The 24,847-nt window shown below is 41.4% G+C and overlaps 1 protein-coding gene across 7 annotated transcripts in view; it reads right to left on the bottom strand.

Moving 5' to 3' along the window:
- The window catches only part of LOC111246915 (transmembrane protease serine 2-like), an 89,022-nt gene extending 64,676 nt beyond the window's left edge, over positions 1–24,346 (bottom strand). For 5 of the 7 annotated variants that reach the window (XR_002671882.2, XM_022797296.2, XM_022797299.2 and 2 more), the window contains exon 1: positions 23,698–24,346. The gene's annotated coding sequence lies outside the window, so the exon portion shown is untranslated. The other 2 variants (XM_086983986.1, XM_022797298.2) reach the window with 2 other exon arrangements.
- Positions 24,347–24,847: the final 501 nt, after the last annotated feature.

Below are 24,847 nucleotides of genomic sequence, written 5' to 3'. Positions count from 1 at the left end.
GTTTCGCACTTATTAACTCACTATCGTTGAGTATTAGTCAGTAGAATCAGAGGAATCCCAGAAGAAGTCTGGAACTCGGAAGATTAGCGTTTTCTATGAACATAATAGCAGCAGCCTTAAAAGGCAGAGATGATTCGTCTGAGTTTCGGAGGCGAGACGCAAGCGTGGCGGCGCTGTATTTCCAGCGGCAGTAGTTGTTTCTCGTTAATCGTCATGTGTCGTTGGCAGCGGTAGAGCAGTGTGGAGTACGACCTGTCTGGCGTGAGACGGATCTCTAGTTAGGCTGGTGGACATTCGCTTGCCCAGCCTCTTGACTAGCCGGTTCATCAGACGGTGTTCCATTTCTGTGAAAAAGCCTCTCTTGCAGCGACGAAAGATCCTGTACATACACTGCTGTAGGCCATAGTCGGCTGGTCTTAACCGCCCTTATAATGTAATAGTACTAGTAGTCCCTGTCGTAAAACATGCGGTGGAAGTCATGGAAGTGGGTACTAGCAGCATGCGGATAGTGAGAGGAACTTTGGAAGCTGGATCTGAAGGGATTGAACTGCAGGCTCAGCTTTCTGCCCTTCTCGAAGAAGAAAAACAAAGTAATCAGCTACGCTCGCTCGCTCGCCCGCCCGCTAACTTCTCGTATCCTTATCAATATTCGATCGGCGTTGCCGCGCGTTGTGCCCCCTCAACTCCTTCTACGCTGCTGCTGGCCTCGTTCTTACCACTGCTATTCTCTGCAGGACCTCTGTTTGCTCCAGGCTAAGGCCTTTTGCTTTTTGCAGCGATCAGTTCAACGGTCAGCGATCGGCTGCTGCTGTAATGGCCATCCCATATAGTTTTCCAAAACGTCATCAGAACTCACACACAGTTTTTTCTTAGAAGCGTGCATGGAGTTTCGGCCTAAGCGTTGCGTCCGTCTCGAGATCAGGTTCTACCGCTCATTCTCGACGGAGCCGATTGAACTGCAGTCTAGTGAAGTCACGGCAAATTATAGACCGAGTGTACAGCGCTCGCGAAGCCAGCCTAACCCAAATCAGTTAATCAACCTATTATTTCTAACATAGATATCTATGATGTACAAAGTCGACCAGTCCAGTTTGGCAGCGGTCGTGCACAGATACGTTCCTTTTTATAAGCATCAGCATGTCTATGTGCGAAGCGTACTTCATGTAAAATGTGCGCGCCGAAGCCTAGTAATGCAATACCTTATCGAAAATGGACCTCATGTTTGGGTTATAATATTTCTATATTCTGTTGTACTCGTTACACAACGCAGACTATATATTTTTGTAGTGCAACAAGCGCTATATCTAACTTAAGTATTGCCGTATGACGTTACGTATTTTGGTATTTAGTATAGAAATTCACGGCCTGCCATAAGCCTATTAAATTTAGTATGTTTTTGCTTTGGGAGGCAGGGCAGGTTTGAGTGTGGGTCAAAAAAGGCCAACCTCTGTTGGTTATCGCAACGAATGGGTTTTGCATGACGCTGTTATTGTACAGATATAGTTAGTTGTATAGCCAGAACGTGCAGTTCGTTATAGAACTGGTAATAGAGAAATGGTAATGAGCTGGGTCTGTACGAAAAGGAAAAGTTTGCTTACACGATAATGGGTTTTCTTGAAACCACTTAACATAAGTGAGAAGATAGTTAAAGTGCTATTGAAAAGAAAATGAAAAATGAGAAAAAATAGAAAAAGGTCTGAGCTGGCAGTTGAATCGGAGAACAAAGCAGCGGATAAGATTTCCCCACATTGACTGAGGGCGGTATAAGCTTTACGCTCATTCTACTTCCCATGTTGTAAACGTCGGGTGTCGACGTTTATGAATAGATCTGCATTCTTAGCGGAGGCCAATAATTTGCAAACAATAGAAAATTGATCCCGAGCCTTTTGTCTGATCCACAACACCAAGACATATAAACATACAAACGCATGCAGTAGCTTGAAAGCCGTTTCCGAAATGTCAGAGAACAAAGCAAGCACAATGTGAACCAGCTAATATATGCATTAATGATAATAATAATGCATTAATATAGTCCAGCAATAGAAAAACGACGCGACTGTGGTAGAGCGACACGTGATTTGATATGGGCAATTTTCGCGCGCCTTTTTCTCATGAAAGAAGATCACATCGGGACAAAATGCCACAGGACAACAGGCTGCATCCTGATCTCCTTCTACTTAACGACTGTGCTGAAAGTAGTAAACATAAAATATCGAATCTAATTTCTTCTATAGAATTTTGGGAGCGGTAGCTCTAATTATTCGTCTGCAGAAAAACATAATACATCTTTATGCCGATAACGCCTGGACCTCAAACGGAATTTTCTTCATTAAGTTTTATTTCAATTAAAGAACTAAATATAGCTCCATTAGCCTCGTCGTTATTTTTTTGTCTGGCAGGTAATTTAACTAGTACATTTAGTAACATTTTCATTACCTGCTTTTTAGTTTAGTTTAAAAATTACAAACATTACGAATTGGAAGACGTTGTAGTTATGGGATAGGCATGTAAAAAATCTGGGCTCTATTTTGTTCAATTTCCCTTATCATCGTTAGGCTGTGTGGATCTCTCTTTCTGAGGCAGCTGCGTGCCTTTGAAGACCTGTTCTGCAAACTTTACCTTGACTATCCTTTGCTTCTATATCACTGATAAACGACCGTCAACGGGTTATTGTAACTTTATCGTAAGTTTTATATTAATAACTGACAATTAGCTGCTAGCCTTTGAAGACCTGTTCTGCAAACTTTACCTTGACTATCCTTTGCTTCTATATCACTGATAAACGACCGTCAACGGGTTATTGTAACTTTATCGTAAGTTTTATATTAATAACTGACAATTAGCTGCTAGCCTTTGAAGACCTGTTCTGCAAACTTTACCTTGACTATCCTTTGCTTCTATATCACTGATAAACGACCGTCAACGGGTTATTGTAACTTTATCGTAAGTTTTATATTAATAACTGACAATTAGCTGCTAGCCTTTATAAATATAATACTAGTAACAGATGGTTGCGTGCCGATCATCTATATGAGTTTTCAGTACACGATATTAGTTAAATTTCTTCTTTAAGCTATTTTAATTAGCCATTCAGTAATCACGAAACGATGACGGAACTACGTGCAAAATAATATAGGACAGAAACTGCCCGAAAGTAGATTGGGACAGTTTTAAAACTTGAGTTCTGCCAGTTACTTCTGATTATCTACAGGTCGATTTTTGAGATAATCTAAAAAAGTGGAAGCAAAAAATGTTTTGCTTTGATTTAAGCCGCTGCACCGAAGATAATTTTCATGGATCTAGTTCTCCAGTTGCTTCCCTAGGAAACGTATTTTTCCTCATGAGCGTTAAAGAAAACGTATAGCCCGATTGTTTTATGAATATACAACGCCTGCTTTACCAGATCCATAAATTATTAGATTTCATAGGGAGCATTAAAAATTACTTTGCACAACTGAAGTGCAGTCTACATATTCTAGAATCAACCATGAACCTCGATCGCTTCCTCATATACCTATTTTTCACCATGGCCAAGAGTACTTCGTTTCCCTTGAGGTTATGCTAAGCAGATAGTCAAGACATCTGACTGGAGCTTGCTTCAGCCGCCGACCGCAGAATGTATTAACAACAGAGGTAAATTCATGATATTCCACTAAGCGATCCAACTCTCAGCTAACCTTCAGTTACAACACAGAAGGAGTCATCGAAATCAAACGAAGTACTGAGATCAAACGGTATTTTCTTTTGGGCTTGCATACTCCAGAAGGCGTTGCCTATAGGTTCCTGAGTTTTCGAGTGGCTTACGACACATGAATCAAAATATGTTCCTAGTAAACCTGTACGCTTAATACGTTGCTTCGTAGCAAGAACGAATTGTCAGCGTATGCCAGACCCATGTTCACAGAACGGTTATACAACTCTTAAGACTCGGTTCCTTAAACCAGCTAATGCCTCTCATTCAATCCATTGCTGACAGCAACAAGCGACAATTTGTATTACTAGCATTATGCTAATGAATATCAGCATGTTGCTTCTCCACTACCAAAATTAAATAGACTTTGCCAAAATACACCGGCACTATCTCATTCTCCTCTCCATCTCTATACCTCATTGTCTCAGATACTCAGTGACTCACTCATGCATCGCCTGCTTGAAGTTGAACACCCTTTATACCGCCATTAATCGAACCAGTTGGTTTAACAGCCTGTAAAAGCGGAACGAGGCGATACACTTATTCGACTATATCTTGCAATAACTAGCAACTTCCTGGTTTTCTATTGTCTTCGTATCTGTATCCCTCTTCTACCATTCTGCCTTATCTGTCCACATAAGGAGTAGAAGAAGCATAGAGACTCACTAAAATGGCAACTGTACATTCGATAGCAAGGCGCTGTGTCTGTAGGGGTGATAGCAAGGGCGGATAGCAAGGCCACTAAGGCGTCGAACGTTACGAAAACCGCCAGGCTCTTGTGTACATATTTAACGAGAACCAATGTCACATCGGCCGAAATGGCAGGGGCGACTGGCAAAGCTTTCCACCCCCTGCCATTTGCAGAGACAAGTACCAGCTGCTACAAGGACCATTCGAACTTTGCTCGCCAACCGATATTGCGGCTTCCTGCCTGCCTCGGGGGACGTTTGCTTGAAAAGAGAAGAGGAAGACTTTGTCTTAATGGTCATAGTAGAAGCAACCAGGAGTCTGTCGGCAGTATTCGCATGAACCGTCGTCCGCTACGACTACAACTTGTGCCGTCCGTCCTTCTATAGCTTGTAGCCATCCTGGCAAGAACTGGAGACCGAAACGGAAGCGATGGCAGCGGCAGTGGCAGCAGAAGTAACACAGACAGTAGGATAAATCTTTGCTGACTTATTCAGTCAAAATAAGAGGCGGACGCTGATGCTCCTTTCTCTTTCTTCCTTTGATTTTCACTAGGGCTTCATCTGCTCTGAAATTAGTCGGCCGACCGTCTTAAACGAGAGGGAGCCGAGCAGCCTGTTTAGCCACTATTGACCGCCCTTCAGATTTTGCCTGGTCAGGTTCTGTTATGAGAGATTGAAAATCAAGACAGCAGGTCAACTGGTCTGAAACTCAAAAATAGGAGCGAACTCGTTTGACCACGCGAAGCGATCACAGGAAATGGGTGCAGGAGGCATCGGCCAGAAACTCATTAAATCTTGGACCTCCAATTCCTATTCAATTCGCTGAGAACCAAGGTCTCTTTGTAACGAGTTTCTTCACTATTTCGACTAGTACGACACTTCTTCATCGAGTTCCACTACCTTGTTACATAAACCAATGTTACTTCTTCTTGTGATGAAGAGGAAATGAGAGGTAATTTTGCCAGCTGAGCCGAGGCACTCTGAAAAGTGAAAATCCTGCCTGACACGCTAAACGAAACAAGGAAAAGCCCTGTTTCTTCTGGTAACGGTTTAAGGATAAGAAGCGGTAGTAAGCTTGAGAGAAGATAGAATCGAAGCACAGACCCGGACATCAATGTTTTCGTGCCCCTATTAGAAGGGACCTAGCAGAGGGATTGCGTTTAAATGGGGGACTGCCGATGTGAAGGCAATAAACGGCAACAGCAATGGTGGCGCTCTCAGAAAAAGCATTACGGCATGTCTGAAGGAAGAATCTATAAGGTAAGCACACATGCAAAAAGCAGCAGTGATGGTCAGGCCGTACAAGGTCCGTTCATCGCGGTGCACTGATAGCTACCCACTTTTGCCTTCTCCGCATGTGCATAGCCGTTTTTCTCTAGTGCTCAGCTCAGAGATTCTGCTACTCTCGAATCGGGGCGCAATCTCGAGAAGTGCCCCGTGGCTTCATGAACACGACGAGCCCAATTGCCCAAACGCAACTGAATTCTTCCACACGCACGAGTCTACCCGATATAGCAACGTTGTTTAGAAAGTCTATAGAACAATCGAAGGGGGCTAAATTTATTGTCCAGTCCTCATAGCTAGAAAAAGAGTAAATCAGTGGAAATAGTTAGGATATTACTGCGAAGCGAGTGAAGCTTGGATCTTCGTTATAGTTGACAGAACATTTGTTTTTTAGTGTAATGGCGGTAATACGGTTTACTCTTAAAGTAATCTGCTAAAGGATACCAATAGGTTGATGAAGGCGGTTTAACATGGTATAAATTGAAGACTGATAACGTCTTTTCTATCAAGATCAGAATTACTATAGGTTGCGTTTACGATTGCTTAACAAAGCCGTAAATGTAATGAGCAAAAAGTTAAGAAATCGATTTGAGACAATTTGTCCTTAGGTACGTTTGTTGTCAGAATTGTGGCGCGCATCACTGCTGAGTAGGAAAGATAGATCGTCTATCAAGACGAAAAACCGGGCTAATGCTATCTGGTTGTGACTTCTATCGTTTGAGGTCTTAAAATAATTTATTTTATATTATAGGCTAAATCTAAAACTGTCGAATGCCGTTAGCTTGATTAAGTCTAATTAATGTGTACTACCAATCAGTACGCAATGATTTCGGCTATGAGTTAATCGCAAAAAAACGGACTCAAGCTACACAGATAAACGCTTTTGGAATCAGAAAGCGGTTTGTAGGCACGTGTATCGGAACAGCACCCACCGTCGTAGTGCAGCGACTCAGGCAAACAGGGTCTACAACTTACAATGATGCTTCAGTGATAAGCACGAAGCCTTTTTCGCTTAATCAGGACCCGATAACAAAATATGGAAGTGTGACCTTGCGTCATCTGGTTTAACGTGTCTGGAAGAGCAAAACTCACTGGTTTCAAGTAGAACCACGTATACTTTACTTGCCACACTGAAGGCAGTTGACAAGTCAAATAGGCTGTAACGCAGCAGTGCAAAGCAATCATTAGGGTTACGGGTTTGTTCCTCAGCTGCGACGATGGCAGTCCTATAGGCCTCAAAAGCAAAAAGAGATTCCACAGAAGTTTGGAAAAAGTATCTGGAAAGAAGGAACTTAAGGTGACGAAGGAACTGCGAGCGAGCATTAATTTCCATTGCCACTTATTCCTATCCACAACGGAACCCCTGATACATATGTGATGATGAAACCATGCGCAACGAAAGGATGCTGGAAAAAATTAGATGTACACTGTGACTTCTTTGTCAGAAGCTGCTTATGATTTGATGACTTGAACTTTGCCCGAAAGCTATATAGCAAATTGTTTGTGATTAATACGTTTCAAATTAACAAGATTAACCGGAACAAGAATTGTTTATGGAAAACTGAAAAAAATACTTTCTTTCTTCTTTACAGGATGGTAAGGATTACAAAATAATCCCTACAACAATATCTTACAGTCCTAGATTGTTGATCGGTATGGTTCATCTGTGAAGCAAAAAAACTATTATCCGTGAGATAATATTTTACAAAGAACAAGTATGGTGATCGTTCCGTAAAAGAGACGAAGAATTAATACATTTAGCTTGATGACCGACGTCGCCATTAGGAAATGCAGATAACGCCCGGCCTTCGGCAAGAAAATTAATCCCGCCCAATTTCAGTTGTTTGCATAATAACAAAAAATATTGGTGTTTAGTAAAAAGGTAAACGTCTAACAAATATAATCAAACATAGATTCGTATTGTTAAACACTGAGCGGTGATCAAAGGAAACAGGGATTTTCGGTTGATTGCTGAAGACTAACACTAATTACCATGTCTATCCGTCTCACAATTATCTCGCATATTTTAAGACGGAAACTTGAAAGGAGTGCACCCCAATATTTGATGTAATTGAATGGAAAGCTACGTCAGCTCAAACATAACAACCGCTGAAATTCGAAGTTGGGCCGATTGTGCCCCATCGTTGACTTCAAGATCATTCTGGTGTTCCTACATTCCGTTATTGTGTAGCGTTTAGGCAATCGATTGATCGGCAGAAGCTGTGGGTGGGCGGATCAAAGAAAGGAAATCTTAATCTTTAAATTTGCCGATTTAACACAAAGGGGTCGGGAGCGGTATAATTTTGCGAGCGGCCTTTTTCACTTTGTCAATAGTTGTGTCAGCACGCTAGCTCATTAAATTGTTTTTAAATGGCGCATTAACATGGAAACGTGCTTTGTAGGTCGTTACAACGCAATCACAGGTCCATGAAGACAAAGCACTGACAACGGAGTAAAGAACAGGTCTTTTGGACGGGTACTGCCTGTGGTAAAAGGTCGGTGCGGCCATAGCGAGACAGCTACGGCTTCTTCTGCTGCCGCGCGTTGGTTGGGTGGAGCTTAGCGGGAGGGCATCAGGCGTCTGTGCTTGCCTTCCAATGAAGAGAAAGGAATAAGTCTTAACACTATTCGTCTTTAGTCTGTCATAGTTAAGTATTTTCCATGTTTCGAAAGGTCTAGTCTACCACCGCTATCACCATTTGACCAGCCACTGCTATCAACCCTCCAGCAATGGGCCCCTTTTTAGACATACCTAGTAAAATCGAATGCGTAGAAAACATATGTATGTCTTGTTTTTGGAGTCACATGAAAATCACGAAGCGAACTAACGATCAAAAGGTGATGATGCTCCGCTATACGTAAAAAATCACGTCATAAAACCAATACGTTGTCATCATTGCCTACGTCTGCCATCTCTTTGTTTTTGTTTGATCTTATACACGATCGAATCTACTAATTCGATCAAACAGCTACGGGACTGAAGAACCGGATGTCAAATAATGCCCAATCTGCACAATGACGGAGTAGTCACATTTTGCTATTTATGATTAGGTGGCACCGGTATGTGCTCGTCTCCAAGTAATTTTTTAGACCGCGTTTTTTAATTTTCTTAGATGCCACTTGCAGACCCAGAAAATCTGCGAATGAGATTCGAGGGTTGTTATTAAACATTAGGACTACAATACTATTCTGAAAAAAACGTTCATCTTGCTCAACACCTGAAGAGCTATTTAGCATATGGCAAATACTGACGAGAGCGTTTGTCTTTTTTAAAATATAAAACATCCACCTATCATGTTATTAATAATAGTAACTACCCCAAATTTTTGTCAGTTTATGTCCTATATAGTAGACCTCACCTAAATCGTGTATGTGTACTAATACGCTTCCAACTATTGAAACCATAAGAACTAAGCCAGCGTATAATTATTATTGAGGATGGAAAAGTAAAGCCTCGTGGTAATTTTACTGTGGCTTCCTTTCATTCTATTTCGTTGGTTCTCATTTGAGTTGGGATCGGGAAGAAAATCCTCTTCATCGGCCTCCGCCATAAGTCAAGGATGCTGATCTAAAGGTCGTAATAAAGTATGTCCAAAGCACTTGACCCAGGTGACTTTTGTATCATCGAATAATGCTGGATATTTGACTTTAGGCAACTTGTCGAACTTCGAGTAGAGATATTAGATCATTCTAACCGAACTTACTAGACAGAACTTTAGAAAGGTTAGATTTTCCCTCCCTAGGCGTACTTACATTTAAATACTCAATGGTAAAATGTCTTTAGATAAACTGGTGAATCATTTAAACGAAACGAAGTTAAGAGATATTCAACTTCATCTTTGCACTTTACAGGCCTATATCTGACATTCGATGAATGATGTTGAGCGCCGTTTGGCAAAGTCTTGGACCCGTCGTTTTCATTGCTTACAGCCAATTTTCGTCTACTATTTTATACTTCATAGAGGGCTTAGCATAGGAAAGACTTTGAAGTGTAATGGCAAACTCGAAGTTCTTTTCCTATAGTCGATAATTCACAGGAATCGAAAATTCGACTCCACTCGTATAAAATGGTTCTCTTTGCAGAAACACATTTCATTTCTAAATCTCACGAAATCTCCAAAGAACATCTCAAAATTGTCCCGCATATGAGTTTGTCCTACTATTCCCCAAAAAGGATCACTTTATGCAATCCATTGCTTTATGAGTCATAAAGCAATTTAAAGAAAGCCCATTGTCCAGATTGTCTTATTTGTAGTATAAAGTAGCAGACGAAAATTGGTTGTGAGTGATGAAAACGACGGGTCCAAGACTTTGCCAAACGGCGCTCAACACTATTCATCGAACATCAGATACAGTGCAGATTTTCGACCAAGGTTCTGCCGTAGTGATATGGATATTATTTCAATGATGAATCGCTGATAGACTGTTTCTTGCGTTGTTTTTTTTACTATAATATATTGTGCTATCGGCATCTCTCTCTAGGATCCTCTGTCACGTCTTAACTAATTTATTTATTCCTTAGAGTTAAATATGATATAAGGAAACTCGTCTAGCCAAGTTTTGAGGCTGTCCAATTTGCGGTTAGCAGTTTCATCGGCGGGCGATCGAAATAGGCGATAATCCATCGGACCGAGATCTGGAGAATATGGTGAGTTGAAAAAATCTTCCACTAAGGTTTTTGTAAGGCGGTTTCATCATTGCCACGCGCGACCTGGCATTGTTCTGGAGAAGGATGATCTTGCTTCCTCTATCGGGGCTTTTTGGTAGAGTAATTTTGCCATACATTGATCCCTGTTGACAGCTTGGCTCTTTTCAAGCATTTGCCAGCGCATAAGATCCTTCCAGCCCCAACAAAGGCAAACCATTGCCTTTTTGAGATAGGGATGCGGCTTAATTCTGGGCTTAGGCGGATCTTTCGGAGCTCTGTATTCCATTCCCTCACTCATGTCGACGTAGACACATCACCTCATCAACAGCAATTCTGTATAGAAACGTGTCGTTGTGGCTGCGTGTTGTCCAGTGCCCAACGAGATGTTGAGGATCCATAAGACGCCCTGTTTTTTGTGTGCTACTATGTTCTTCTAATATGTAATAAAATTACGTTTAATCTGGTTCTCATAGCTTATCTTTTCGGCCAACTAAAGGACTGTTTGCCATCCAGGGTCCTCATCGACATCGGATGGCCAACCGAGATAGGATACGCTCTCCAGGTATAAGATTCTAACTTTAAACTTAGCAAACTTTTTCCATTCGCTCTCCTTGTTACAGAGTCCTCGCGGTACACTACATAAATATCGTAAGCTACTTCAGAAATATTCGAGTGAGGTAAAATAGAATAGGTATCAAAACTTCTTCCGGACTTCACCCAACCAAGTAACTATTTTTGGGGGAAATCTCTCGGAATTATTATAAAAATATTACATCGAAATCTGTCTAGCCTGAATTCGGCATAAAATTCTGCACAGCGAAATTACAAACGATTTACAGGGATAGGAAAGCATTTTTAGTAAAACAATAAACGAATAAAAGGAGCAAAGAATATTAAAAACAGACCTAAGTTACTTAGGTTTCAATTGAATGGATTGTTGGAGCCTATATATATATATATATATATATAGTAGAATTTATAACTTTGTTATATAATAAGCGCACAAAGCAAAATCGATTTTGCCTGTTAACTCTTAAATTATATGTCCCGAATAGCAAATATGCCGAATCTGAACGAGTATGGTTTACAAAAAGCGCAAACTCTTCATATACCTTTAATGCGATGTGAAGCGGTTCCGCTGCAGGACCTTTAGGTAATTTCAGATCCTCCCAGCATTCCAGGTTGTAGTTTAGATTCGAATCGGGCATAGGCAGACATCATTTCATGATGGGAGCCAGCCGTCTAATAGAATGTCTAACGGCGATATCGGACACAAAACTAAAAACACAGAGATCCGATCAACGTGTACAGCCCCCCCAACTAATGCCTAAGAAGACACTATATAATAGATAAAACCATGTGCTTCCATGATATAGTTATGTCACGTATATGAGCGTAACAGCTAGGGAAACACACGCAGAAGAAATATGCGTGTGTGTATTTACGGAAGGTTTTCTCACTGTATTCCGTGCCTCGTCTGCCGTTTCCAGTGCTACTGCAGCCATCACCACCGTCGGCACAACAATTATTATTGTATCTACTATTCAAATATTTTGTCCCTCAAGCAAGGGGCATCACCAGAAGCCGCTGTTGTCTCTGCTAGACGGAGAACAGCTGGGAAACAGCACATTCATGTGTCGGAGGAAATAGGAAGAAGTGTAGGCAGCTTTTCTTTCTTTGTTTCCTGCTGTGACTGACTCGTCTTTCGGAACAACTCACTGCTATAGACATATTGGTCGGTCTTCCATTACTGCGGTGAACAGAAATGTTACCATCTACCATAGTACAGTTATCTCGATCTTACTTCTCTCTAACCTAAATATAGACATACAATGCATCTGCATACACATATGCTTCCTGCCGGACAAAGGCGTCAACAAGGCTGCTCCTTCGTCGTCGGTTGTTAGATGAGGTGTGCCCTCGACCATGTACCCCGACGTGGCGAAATGCGGTTGCGCGATATCCCCTACCTATTAAGTACAAAGCCCGTGAGTTAGATCTACCGCAAAGCTGGCACTCGAAATATCTTAAAATATGTAGAACCAAGGGTAACAAACTACTGACAGTAAAGGTAGTAATACTTCTAACATGCCTAGTCCTACTAAAAAACATCTATAATGTACAATAGCTAAGATAGTGTTACCATTATCATTTCGTTGTTTAGAAACAATTAATTGCGTCGTCAAAAACTCTATGTGCAATCCGGTCGAATGACCGCACACTCTTACCCGATGTTAGTGTTAGTTGCGGGATGCGCCCTAAAGAGAGCAAGCTTTTTGTGGTCTTGTCTTCTCTGTATATATATATATATATATATATATATAACCGTCTCGCATGGTACCCTCATTATATATATATATATGTATACTGCTGCTGGCAGCTCTACGAATGCTGAATAACAATGTGTTGTCCGGGCGTCGGTAGCAAGTCATAGACAGCCATACGGCCTTCATCGGGGAGCTCTCGTCGTTCACTGACTGCTTGTAAAAAAAACATCATCTTGTAGAGTGGCCTCTGGAAAGGCTGTGATTAGCATTACATGCTAACAGAGATCGAATTTATTCTGACCATCATACCGGTTTCTTGTTCAGGAAGATTCTTATCTAATTCTAGGAATTCTAGGAGAGGAACTTTCAAGAGCGTTTTTTTTTGGTGGAAAAAAGCAATAGGTTGGCTTAGACATCGACCTGTAATGGCCATGCGCTCAATTCGGCGGATGCCTTTAGAAGTTCTAACTGTGAAGTTTTTTTAGTGATCTATTCACATTATACCTGAACAGGAGAAACGCACTTATGATCTCCCTTCAAAGTGCCGCAATGTCTTGCACTTTTACTCTAACTACATCATCATGAACTTATATAAACGATCCTTATCATTATAAACGATTAAGTCCTTCTTACAGGCATAGTGACCGGTCCATACGATGGTCTTAGCAGAGCGTTTGTGGCTGGTTTGCTGGGCATTGCCATCAATAAATCAGAGAAAGTGTACGCAAATGACCACGTAAAAGAGACAAAAAGGATACAAAGGAGGTCGCACCGTTTAAGGCGACTCAATCTTTGAGGTTTTCCTTTCCCCAACAAACCAGCCACAAACGCTTTGCTAGGACTATGCTGCTGTTATTTTGCCGGATGTTGGTTGCATTGTTCTGCCAATACCTTCCTGCGCGGACGTTAATCATACGTCCTATAATCAATCTGTATCTATGTACTGTTTCCATAGTTGTCCGATGAAACTCGTTGCCCTGTCGGCTGACGCCCTCGATTATTCCCCCGTCTTTCGACGAGAATTTAGGAAAAACGATGAGATTTGAAGGAGGCAAGACAGGGAGGGAGAGAAAGGTGCAGGGGGTGGCACTTGGATGACAACAAGAAGTTCGCACGTCACGTTGGAGCGGCACCTCAGTCCACTGGAAGCACCCGAGGTGCAGTTTTATAGAACAGATGCTAAGGTCTCAAGAGAAGCACATCGCAGCCGCTAGCAATACGAGGACGATGACGATGACAACCACAACAGCAGCAACAGCAACACTAACACCCTTGGAGGATAGTGACGAGAACATCCCTAATAACAGATACAATAGCAACAACAGAAGCACAAATGGCAACGGGTAAGAATAGCGGCGGATTAAAGCCAAAAAGACCACTAAGAATAAGAAGATGAAGAGGTGACAATGGGCGCGTGCTATGGAGAGAGCCAAAGGGGATAGGTTGGGCAGATGCGTGAGAGAAGACAACAACAATGCTGATCACCATAATATCGATCGAGGCCGGAATGGTGATCTTCGGGAAAGTGTAAAGAACTGGAGTGCTTATCCGAAGTAAGGAATTGCGCTCCGCTTTGAAATTACTGGCTTAGCATTCACAAAGATAGATCTTGCAGATAAAAGAGGGACGGCTTTTCCTTAGTCAATTCCTGAGGAACAAGAATATCAAGAAGCTATTTCTCCAACTCATTATGAGTAGAGCCTTATATTATTAACATTACGAGCCAGCCATGCCAGCCCTTTGTGAAAGATCAACAGTACTCGCCCGGCAGGTCCTATTGCTCCTTGTCAAAGGAGTGCTTCCGGCGGAAGGTGTTAGGGAGGCTACTACTTCTGTTTCGACTTTTACTTCCGGCGTCGCCTTTATGCATTCTATCACCCGGTTGGCTTTCAGCCATATGAAAACGAAATGTGTAGAATGCCAGGATTCTAACCTAAATAACAACAACGTATCCTTTCCTTCTAGCAAGCAACAACATTACCCAGAAATTGTAGGATCGGTGTTAATACTTCGTGTCAGGTAAGCAGCTAACGGTATCGATCTCTCTGATTCTTTATGTAGGTATGCACGAATGTCCTTTTTATTGCTCTTGCTGTATCAATGACCAAGTTATGCCCTAATGACGATTACCGTAATAGTCCACTGAGTTACACTATTATGGATTGTTATAGAAAAGTAATTTTACTGCAGCCGTTCTTAACTATTAATGGATTAAGGGTAAATCGGTTATTTAAAACCCGCATTATTGAATCAAACTAAGATGGGATCTAGTCGATTTGCTCGTAATTATTACGCGCGTTAGTTCCTAAAGTAAAGTTAAATTTTACACCGTTAACTCACAGATTGTAAGAGTAATTGGATTTTCCATTGCAATTAACTTTAAAGTTCCACTGTTTTAAATAGTGCTATTTGACGATGAAGGCTATTTAGTTGCAATTTATATAACTAAGGAAAAAGCGCTTCAAAATACCAATATATTTCGGTACTCAAAGATCGAGCACGATCCATCCTATTCAGGTTGCTCATCTTCTCTTTGAATTTAGCAGTAGAATAGGAACACCGAAACAAGCACAACATCTTCTCGTAGGTTATCGTATCGTAAATAAACTATAGTCCGCTGAAATAAGATGACAATTATAAGCTCGGATATTCTAAACCGTTCTACATCTCTATAGACGCTTTATCCCACCTCGTTTCGATAGGGAACTTTTCAAGTATTACGAAAACGAGGTGGTCCACGCGCCGTCGATCTGTATGTATTACATTTGGATACATTCATAGGAAGATCATCTGTTGATGTCCACCTAAAATCTATCGTTTATTTTTCAATGAGCTAAGGGAAAACTAGTCTATTTTGAAGAATATCGTATTCTACTATATTTCGAACACTGACAAAGTGAAAAATTTCCTAGTTCCTAAATCTATTGAGATCGTACATAATTTCTCTATACGCAGAACCGTCCATCACTAGAAAAGGTACAGCTTCTTTATATCACAACTCTTTTTGGTGGCACTATCCACTTTAGGCCTCAGCTTCACTGATCTCACTCTAGGTGCTTGCTCGAAATAAAATCCTGCATAGTGAACCTTGAACTTTGGATATTCTCCGTTTAAACAGAAAACGGTTGGCTCACTTATTTGATAGACTCATTTTTACAAATAATTAGCAATATGATAGAATTATTTAAATGCGGATACTTTTAGAACACTCATTATTATGGAAATGTTTTGTGAGCCAATTTCGATAAGTTAAAAAAAGGCTTTATATTTCAGCCATATTCGTTATTGTTTGACTCTAGTATCTTTAGTTGTTATTATACTAGAATATGAAGGAACAAACAAATTTTACATTTTTGTTCCTGAAGAAAAGCAATGATTATTGTGAGTAAATAGACGGCTGACCTCGATGCGAGCCGATCTTCCAGATTAAGATAACCGTGATACAAATGTTATTATGCAATGAGTTGTTAAGGAAGGATCGTTAACGAACCTTAGAGGGTCAGAAAGGCAAATTCATTTAAGGATAGAAAATTACTTGGACACCGCTGATGACGTAGCACTAAGGTGTTCGACTCATGCCATGACAAGTGCCTGTGAGATTCACGACACCTACCATGTTCACAATTTTGTACTTGGTTTATACTAAAGTTAGGTTCTATACGTTCCAATTTCCAATACCACGTCAAGAGAAGATTGTGACCCAGAATGTTCGTGTTTCGAGTCAAGGTACCATTGAACAAACATCGTTTTCTTTCTAATCACAGCCATCGGCACTCTTCCAATCTATCCTCGTTTCGTTTGCTCGATTCAAACCTAATGTAGTCACCATACACAGTTTTTTTCTTGTTTCTTCACGTAGTTCTTTATTATCCCGCGCGCCCCTTCTTCACTTTTTTATGCCCCATTGTGCTACCATGTCAGCTCATATTGGACGGATCCGAGTACCAATATTCGTGCGCTTATTCCTTCTGTTACTCTGGCCGAAGCATGCCGAGTTTCCGCTCTATCCTTTAAAATCCCGAAGGACTGTGTGAAGCAATAGCTCGACCGATCGCCCAACCCATAGACGGCCAGAAGCCCCTGAGGAGCCCGGCTGACAAGCAGACAGAAGATCTAAATTCGCACAAGCCCTGCCGTCATCGTTAGTTCCAGAACTGGCTTCCGGGCGCTTTCGGGTTGCCCGCTTTCACGCTAGTTCATGCTATTTTTATTCTTTCCCTTTCTTTTCTTAACATTCTGTTCGGTGCCACCTCTCCTTCCCTTTGAGCTCTCGTTAAGGAATCTGGGAAGTCTGGTCTCTTGCCATCAGTTTCATTGAGTAAGAGTGATTGCGTCTGCCTGTCGTCTCTCTTTACGCAGCGTTCGAAACGTACAGCAACTACATTGAGAAGGTCTTGCGCTAACTTCGTCACCATCCATAACACAGGAGTAGCAGCTTTCGCAGCCGGTTCTACTGTTACCTCTGCGATTGCCTTTATATTTTGACCAGTCTGCTCCTTCCGCCGCAATTCTCCTCTTTGCTTCCCTCTTGGCTTGCTACCCAACACTCCTTGCTTTCCTCCCATCTTCACCGCATAACTCTTCTAGATCATACGTAGACGCTCGGTCCTTCAATACCTCTTACCTAGGTTTCTCTTCAAGTTGTTCACCCGATTCTGTCTCTTTTCTGGCAGACTGAGGATCCCCTATACGGCTAGCCACGGAAGAAGCCATCCTGTCAGAAACGGAGGCATCGCTAGGCCATATCCCAAGGGTCCTGTCGGCAACCTATGTCATGTTCTATCGCCCCGTCATAGTTAGTAAGACTTGGCGGCGGTCCTTACCGACTAACTGTTTTCGCCGCAGGCGTCTTGTTCCTATTTCCCTTCCTAACGTCCGCCTAGTTCTACTTTTCTCAAACGCTCCGATTCGCATAGGAAAGAAAAAAGGAACCATGGAAACAGAGACTCATAATAAAATGAAACACACTACTTTGAGGCGTATCTGTCTATAGTCCTTGTCGCTGCCATCTAGATAATAGTTATTACTATTGTCGCCTCTCGGTACCCGAAAAATAGTGACCAGCAGTAGCTGCAGCTGTAACTAAGAAAGCTCGACTTTATCGGAATGCTCCACCGCTTTCAAGCTTAACATGCCGCGTAGTCAGGGAACGCAAGAAAAAAGCAAATATAAATTTTTCTGCACCGTCAGAATATTCAGTCGGCCTAAATAAATGGTCTATAATAAACTAAGAATTGTTGAAATAGCTGCGAACACATCGGTGACAATCATTGCTTAGTGCAAAGGCACTAAATAATCGACAGATTTTAACATTGGTATACAGCATCTTATCAAGGAACAGATGTCTCCCTATCCTTTTAGAGTTTTCACTGATAGAAGATTCTTCACAGAAGATTAGAGTTACTCTAACCCCATGATGGCGTACTGGGTAACGTATTTGCCCGCTAAATTTGGGCAACGTGTGGTGGCTTTGGTTCGACAAGTGAAGACACACTATGCCTTTGCGCTGGAAGCCAGCGGTCTATTGGAAAGCGGTACTACACGGAAAACTCAAAATATTTGGAATTACCCAGGTCTTTTCTACGAGGTAACGTTCCAAATTCCGTTTGAAACCTCAGAGCCATTGAAAAATTTACATTGTCATACTGCTATCAACCGCTTTTAGGATCGATGGCACAACAAATCAGCTGAGACATGCTTTAGCCCACAATCGTAAATTCCGTCTTCCTTAAAGTTACGTTTTAACGAGGTAGCTTCGTTCCGTTTCGCTCCTGTCGGATAGGAGGCGTCATAATAAGCTTTTCCTATTTTTTAATGCAATGGTGGGTAAATTGGTGCGTTTGTTCTTATTTTCACACGTTATCATACTTTACGAAGAAGTTAAAGACTGCATGCTTTCGACATAGCTTCGACACTTGGTGGGAACCTCTTCATCTAGAACGACATCATTTTCCGGACGTAACTGATCAAGACAGCAGGGCTTTACAGATCAACAAAACTAAAGGCTGATTTGTTAAACTAGAGTCAGTTCAAAGTTATAAAACAATAACTTTAGTTAAGGGACAGAAATTCAAATCTACACTGGATCTCGGAATCACCGTACCAACCTGTATTATTCAAGCGACTTTTTTTTCGTTAACTACACACAAATGTGTACCAGCGTCATTACTTCTGAACATACATAAAAGAAATAGACTTTTTTTGTTCTTGACAACATCTTTTTTCTTCTGGTCTCACATTTGCCGAATAAATTTTGTCAACGCATAGAAATACATGGTAAATACCAATATGTGCGATCTTCAATACGTTCTGACCATTAATAAATACTACACACATTTATGAAAACAACTAGGTTAACATACTTCAACGAGTAACTCTCAATATTCATATTTTAGGATGCCTTACGGGAGTAATAACGTCTATAATAGCCAAGAAAAAACATAAAAACATTTATCCCTCATAACATTTCGATTTTGAAGAACATTGGTACATTTGGTACTTTATGAGAACAGTAACTAACTTCTTAGAGAGAAGTTACTACGCTTTGTTATACGTAATAGCTCGTTGCCGGCAGCAATCTGTGCTCTAGGATTGAAGCGAACCCCTACCTAGGTTGTTGATTGAAATCTATTGAATTTAATTTATTTGGGTGTGCGTTATGAGCGGAAACGAAACCTTACGCCCTCTACGCTAGAACATGGCTAAATATTTTCCTATTAAGGTACCCTTAGGGGCACTAGTTGGCCTGCTATGATTGCTGCGTAGACACAAACTATTCTTGCAGTGAAATACAGTTATATAAATCAATTACAAACTGACAGTATGATGATTATCTGTATCGTACTCGCTGATAAAAGTCTAAATGAATATGAACGGGTTTTGATCACACAGCTCAGATCTAACTCCTTTCTGTTCATATCGGCCCCCATCTTAATAATCGCCAGTCCGATTGAGTGAGGCTGGTTTTGCCGCTACCGTTGCTCAACTTCGGAAAAGTGTTTTTCGGATTCGACATTTTTTTTATTGATTTGAACCTTAGGCCATGTGAACTTCGCTCGAAAACAAACGGCCTCTACCGTCTGACTAGTTAGGGTAAAAAGCTTTTATGGAGAAACAATAGTTAAACTGATGCAGTGGTAGGCTACACACTCCGCTTTGTGAACCCACTGTAGATTCCAATGGTATTACTAGACTGCATGTTGCTTAGCACGCTTTGATGTTCCATGAAACATAAATAATAGACGTAAAAATCGTTTCTGGTTCTTCGAATTTTTATGAAACTGCATAATGTCCGGTGTCGTCGAATTGTCAATTCTGCAGGAAGAATATATTTAGTTACCCTATTGAGGAATCGTTATACGCGTAGAAGTTAAATGTAACTTTCAAAACTAATAGTGCTTTCTAGTCTGGAGGATTTAATTTTCGGCGTACTGAATCGCTAGGCTTGCCTTTCGGCCAAATGTTCGGAACGCGGCAATAGAGAAGGACCGTAACAATCTCGAAAATTTTTTGCTGACACGGTTGAAGTTGAGGCATATATAAATACATTCAAAATAAGCTATCACTTTGACAAGTCGTGGTGGTTCCTAGGTTCACTCGGTCGTAGCTGCCCATAAAATCATTGCTACCCCTGCTTCTGATTAGCCGAAAGGTTGATGTGTAAAGATTGTGAGCCGTTCATCATTGATAGAGTTACGTAAGGCTGCTTACAATACATGAGAATGATGGTAAAACCAGTATACAGGTAGGTATAGATTCATATTAGTTTCCATAGAAACTAATAATAGGTCCGTCATTTTACTTGAGACGATACGTGGTGTTAGCTTTTTTTCAGCTAATACAACATATCGTTACCTTACCACAAATTTCACTTAAAATTAAAAACCCATCAGGCGCTAGGTATTAAGAGTCGAGCAACGGTATGGTTAAAATGTTCGTTCTTCCGTCCAATGTAGGCTGTTCAGCACTGGAAATTTAAAGGGAAACTGGAAGAAAATAGCTCTTCTTCCATTCCTTATGTGTACCCATTCCTAACCTATTGCCCCCCACAGAAATAGCCGCGTGGACTCATTGTCGGTATCCCAATTACTTACCCAGTGATTTACCAGTGCTTTACGAGATGGGTTTTCCCCATCCTACGCTATAGATTCAGTGTCTTATGCGCAAAGCAGAACTGCGAGGCGCAAAACCCAACGGAAAATGAAAGATAAGATGGCTTAATATGGACACGGATAGGTGTCTTTCGGTCTCTGTCTTCGATTGTAAGATGTTCGTAAAGGTAATTCTGTACTTATACCAATGATAGTGTTGTGCATTTTCTGCATCAGACGTTCGTTTTATTCGACCTATTCTGCATAAGTGCTAATAATAGTAGTCTTTGATGATCTCACAAAATAAAAATATTCAATACGACTGCATTTTAAAAAAGATAAATGTCAGGCTTTCCAGCTAGGGTACGAGCGGACTATATTGGCTGAGCTATCGGTATAAAAAGAGTTTGGGTTGGTAGATTTTTTACGACCAATATGGTTCAAGCTTGTAGAATAATAGAGGAATACAATGTTTGAACAGTCCTAGGAAGGAGTACGTGTTAACAGTGATAGCTTTGCTCGTACAACCTCTACTAAACTGTTTTCTCGCTCTCTTACCGCCTTTTTGTAGGTAGCTTTTCTCAGCAAAAACCTATTTGTGTCTGTGAGGCGGTACAGTAAACCACCGAATCACGATGACAATAGCCTGCGTAACTTCCGCCTGAACAGAGATCCTATCTATTCGCGTACCTAATGCAGGGCCTCAGAAGCTGTTGCAAGAAGCATGCCCGCTTACGACGGCTGTCATATCAATTGCGGGTTCGAAACGAAAGGGCGTGCACAGAATGTAGGATATTGCTACATTAATGTAAAATTATATTATAGTCTATTGTAACTTACGCGTTAATCGTAAATAAGTATGGCATTAAAGCACGGCACTTTTGAGCTTCCTATTTACGTGTCGTTTCTATGAATTTATTGTATGTAGGGCTTTCAATTCCAAATTATCGAACAGCAGTTATAATTTTTGTAAACCCTTTTTCTTGAGGCAGAACGGCACAGATAATACGCAATAGCAAGCTCAATACGATGCATCAGTCTACGAAAGCATATGCTCTCCTCTCAGTACGTCAATATAACTAACTGGCAAGTGTTTTTATTAGAAATTCTGAGTTATTTAGTTTGGTATTTTATTTACTTCTGATATACTGATACTTTGGATTCTGAATGCTTCTTTAGTGGTCATTGAATAGATCCGTCGCGAAACACTTACACAGTTCAACAATTCAACAATTTAACTGCACTCGACCAAACACTTAACTATAATACTATTTAAAGGTTTTACTGGACGCCTGCATTGGTTTACTCGTCTGTATACGGGGTGGGACAAAAATCTCTTGACAATTTGAAAAATTTTTCAAATAGTCCTTATTTTACAACTATCAAATAGGCAGGAGGGTAAAATGTAGTAAAATCAAAAGTAAAAATGTAGGCTTCCAAGCCGTCAAGTAACTTTCTTTTAGCCTGTGAAGTGACTTTTCCAGATTGTCAAAATACTTTTGTTCCGCCCTCTAAGCTAAGTTAATGGGCAATAGGGCACTTTCTATTGCCATTGGAAGAATCGTCTCGAAGTAAAGTGTTTGTACCGTAATCGAAGCTGTAGCTCACAAGCGCTTATTGTTCAGTACCGTCCACGAGACGACTGTGCTTCAAGTAGCTAAGTCATGAGCAAAACTAGTAGATTGCTTGCCAATGTTCCTTGCAAAAAGTAGTGGCCATGACATCAGCCATCTTTGAAGAACCCTGTTCTTAAGGAAAATTCCCCTCTGCATGTTTCCTTTGGCATGTATAGTCAGATTTTTAATGGTCATGTGCGTAAAAAGATATATACACTAACAATAGAGAGGGGCTAGTCTAGCTTGGTACAATAGATGATATTTTGAAAGAAAAACTAAAATTTTTCAAAAGTTAAATCAAAATATAACTATCCGTTTTAGATAAAATTCCTTATCAACCATTCACACCCATTCAACATGCTATTCTCTATACCGAATACATATATATAAGAAATTACCGAATTCACCTACTTTGCTCTGAGGTAAACACAGTCAGGTACCGATAGCTAACTAGCCCATGGGTGACATTCAATTGAAAGGAATGAAGTATGGAAGCTGACGTAGGAGTCGAGTGATTTGAGTCGTGCTCTATCAAAGAAGAGCTGTCTAAAATCGTATCCTTCTGCCAGACCACCCGTATGCCTGTTTCCCGGAGCCATTGAAGTGATGAAAAGTACGTGTACGTGTGTAAGGGTAGTTTCGCTTTTTCCCTTTCTTATTCACCTATACCTTTGCCCCACGGACACCTTGAATTTACCGAATTGAGGCAGAAGGAATAACTTAAATATATACATACGTTTGTACGTTTCTGAATGTCTAGTCGGTCAACTAGGAACGACTGAGCTGGTGTCCTTTGGAAAGCAATACCGATCGAAAGGGTTTAATTGAAGGAGCTGAATGTGTGCTATTTCTGGGTTACAAAGTAGGCAGGCAACAAGGATATGGTCTGCCACATGCGTGTATTTGTATGAGACATCGAAAACGATTTTTTTTAACCAGATTTTTCTTGTAGCACAAACCTACGAAATGCATGGGAGCTGTCGTATCGGTCTGCTAATTACAGTTAAATAGCTTTATTTTATTTATTTAGATTAACAAATTAAATCTATTTGAATTGATTTAGCTTTGCTAACGCGAGCTGGGGATCATGACATGGTAATGTGATTTCTACATTATTGAAATGTTGTCGTTACACGGCAGTGCGCAGCATGTAAGTCCATATAGCTGTTAGCGAAGCTGCCATTAGATTATATGGGGAATCCGATTGCAATCTTAAGAAATTCCAAGACGTTTTCTCAACTCACTGATTTCGTCACCTTCTCGAATGGGCGATGTCAGTCTCTATTGTCAATAGGGCTGGTTTTGTAGAAACGCTTTCTGGAAACGTACCAACCCGATGCTGAACCGCTCTGATGTGTCACCTATTATTGTCATCATCTCATCTAATCCATGGGTCATCCATGTACACTGACCTTGGCTCGACGCTGATGGCTCTCGCGAGGATAAGAGCTGTCCTTCAGTGTATTTGAAGAGAGCTGCGAATTCCTGGCACATTCAGGCTTCGATTGTAGTCGTACTGTCGTACGCATTTCACTGCACGGTTACTTCGCTTCGTTTTCACGTTTGTTTGCTTCCTTGTTTTTCCTTTCGTTCGCCGTCACCTGTACACCATGACCACTGTCACAACAACAACGGGCGAAACGGCTCAGCTGCACACTATCAAAGAGTGTGCGGCTGACACGCTAGCGATAGCTGAGTCGAATTGTACGAATCGTGAGGTGTCATGAGCGCGTTTCTCCGCATAACGAACGAAAGCACATCAATGGGTCTGTGCTCACGTCGTTTATGGGTGGCGCTCATTCCCTCACTGAGGCAAACTGATGGTGTTATGGAGCAGTCGTTGTAGGAACAAACAGGAAGGCGGGCAGCTGCCAGCAGCCAGTTTGCAGAGAGTGAGAGAGAAAGTGGAGGAGGCGCAAAGGCAGAGCCGCCCCCGGACCTTAGCTCATTCGGTCTGCTGTGACTGTGCCTGTGTCCTTCTATGTTCAATGAATGACTGTCTTTCTGTTGGTCGTTCTCACTTGGGCCGACGGTGGTGTGTGTTCCTCGTTTGCGCCCGGATGTTGGCTGGTTTCGGTTTGCTTTCGGCGAGCCCAGAAAAGGCCTGGGGTACGCAAGAACCGTTAGACTTGAGCTCACATGAAGTCCTCCTGGCGCCACCTTACGGCTCGGCGGGCAAACCTTATCGATTTGTCACGCACAGGTGTATCTTGTAACGAGGGACGGAAGGGGGTGAAGTCTTGTGCAGAGCTATACTATAAAGGAGAACCAGGTGTGGAAACGGATTAGGTGCGCACCGTCTACTGAATGCGTTACTTTGGTTGGGGAAAGGGAACTGGTAGCTGTTGTCAAGGGTAGCTCGTCGGGGTGCTTTAACGGTTCTAGTGCACAAAAGCTACACAGTGTCAGATGTTGTCGTCACTGTTCCATTCGCATGGATCGTTCTCATTGCCATCTAGCACAAGGTCTATTATTACTACACTAGGTATATTGGGATAGCACTGGCCCGTGGCGTAGAGCTGTTGAGGACCGTACTACTGCGACGACTGTGCAACAGGGAAT

The sequence above is a fragment of the Varroa destructor genome, unplaced genomic scaffold, assembly GCF_002443255.2.
Source record: "Varroa destructor unplaced genomic scaffold, Vdes_3.0 BEIS01000003.1, whole genome shotgun sequence".
NCBI lineage: Eukaryota > Metazoa > Arthropoda > Arachnida > Mesostigmata > Varroidae > Varroa > Varroa destructor.
Note: the sequence above shows the minus strand (reverse complement) of the source record. Positions and strands in the feature narration are given on the sequence as shown.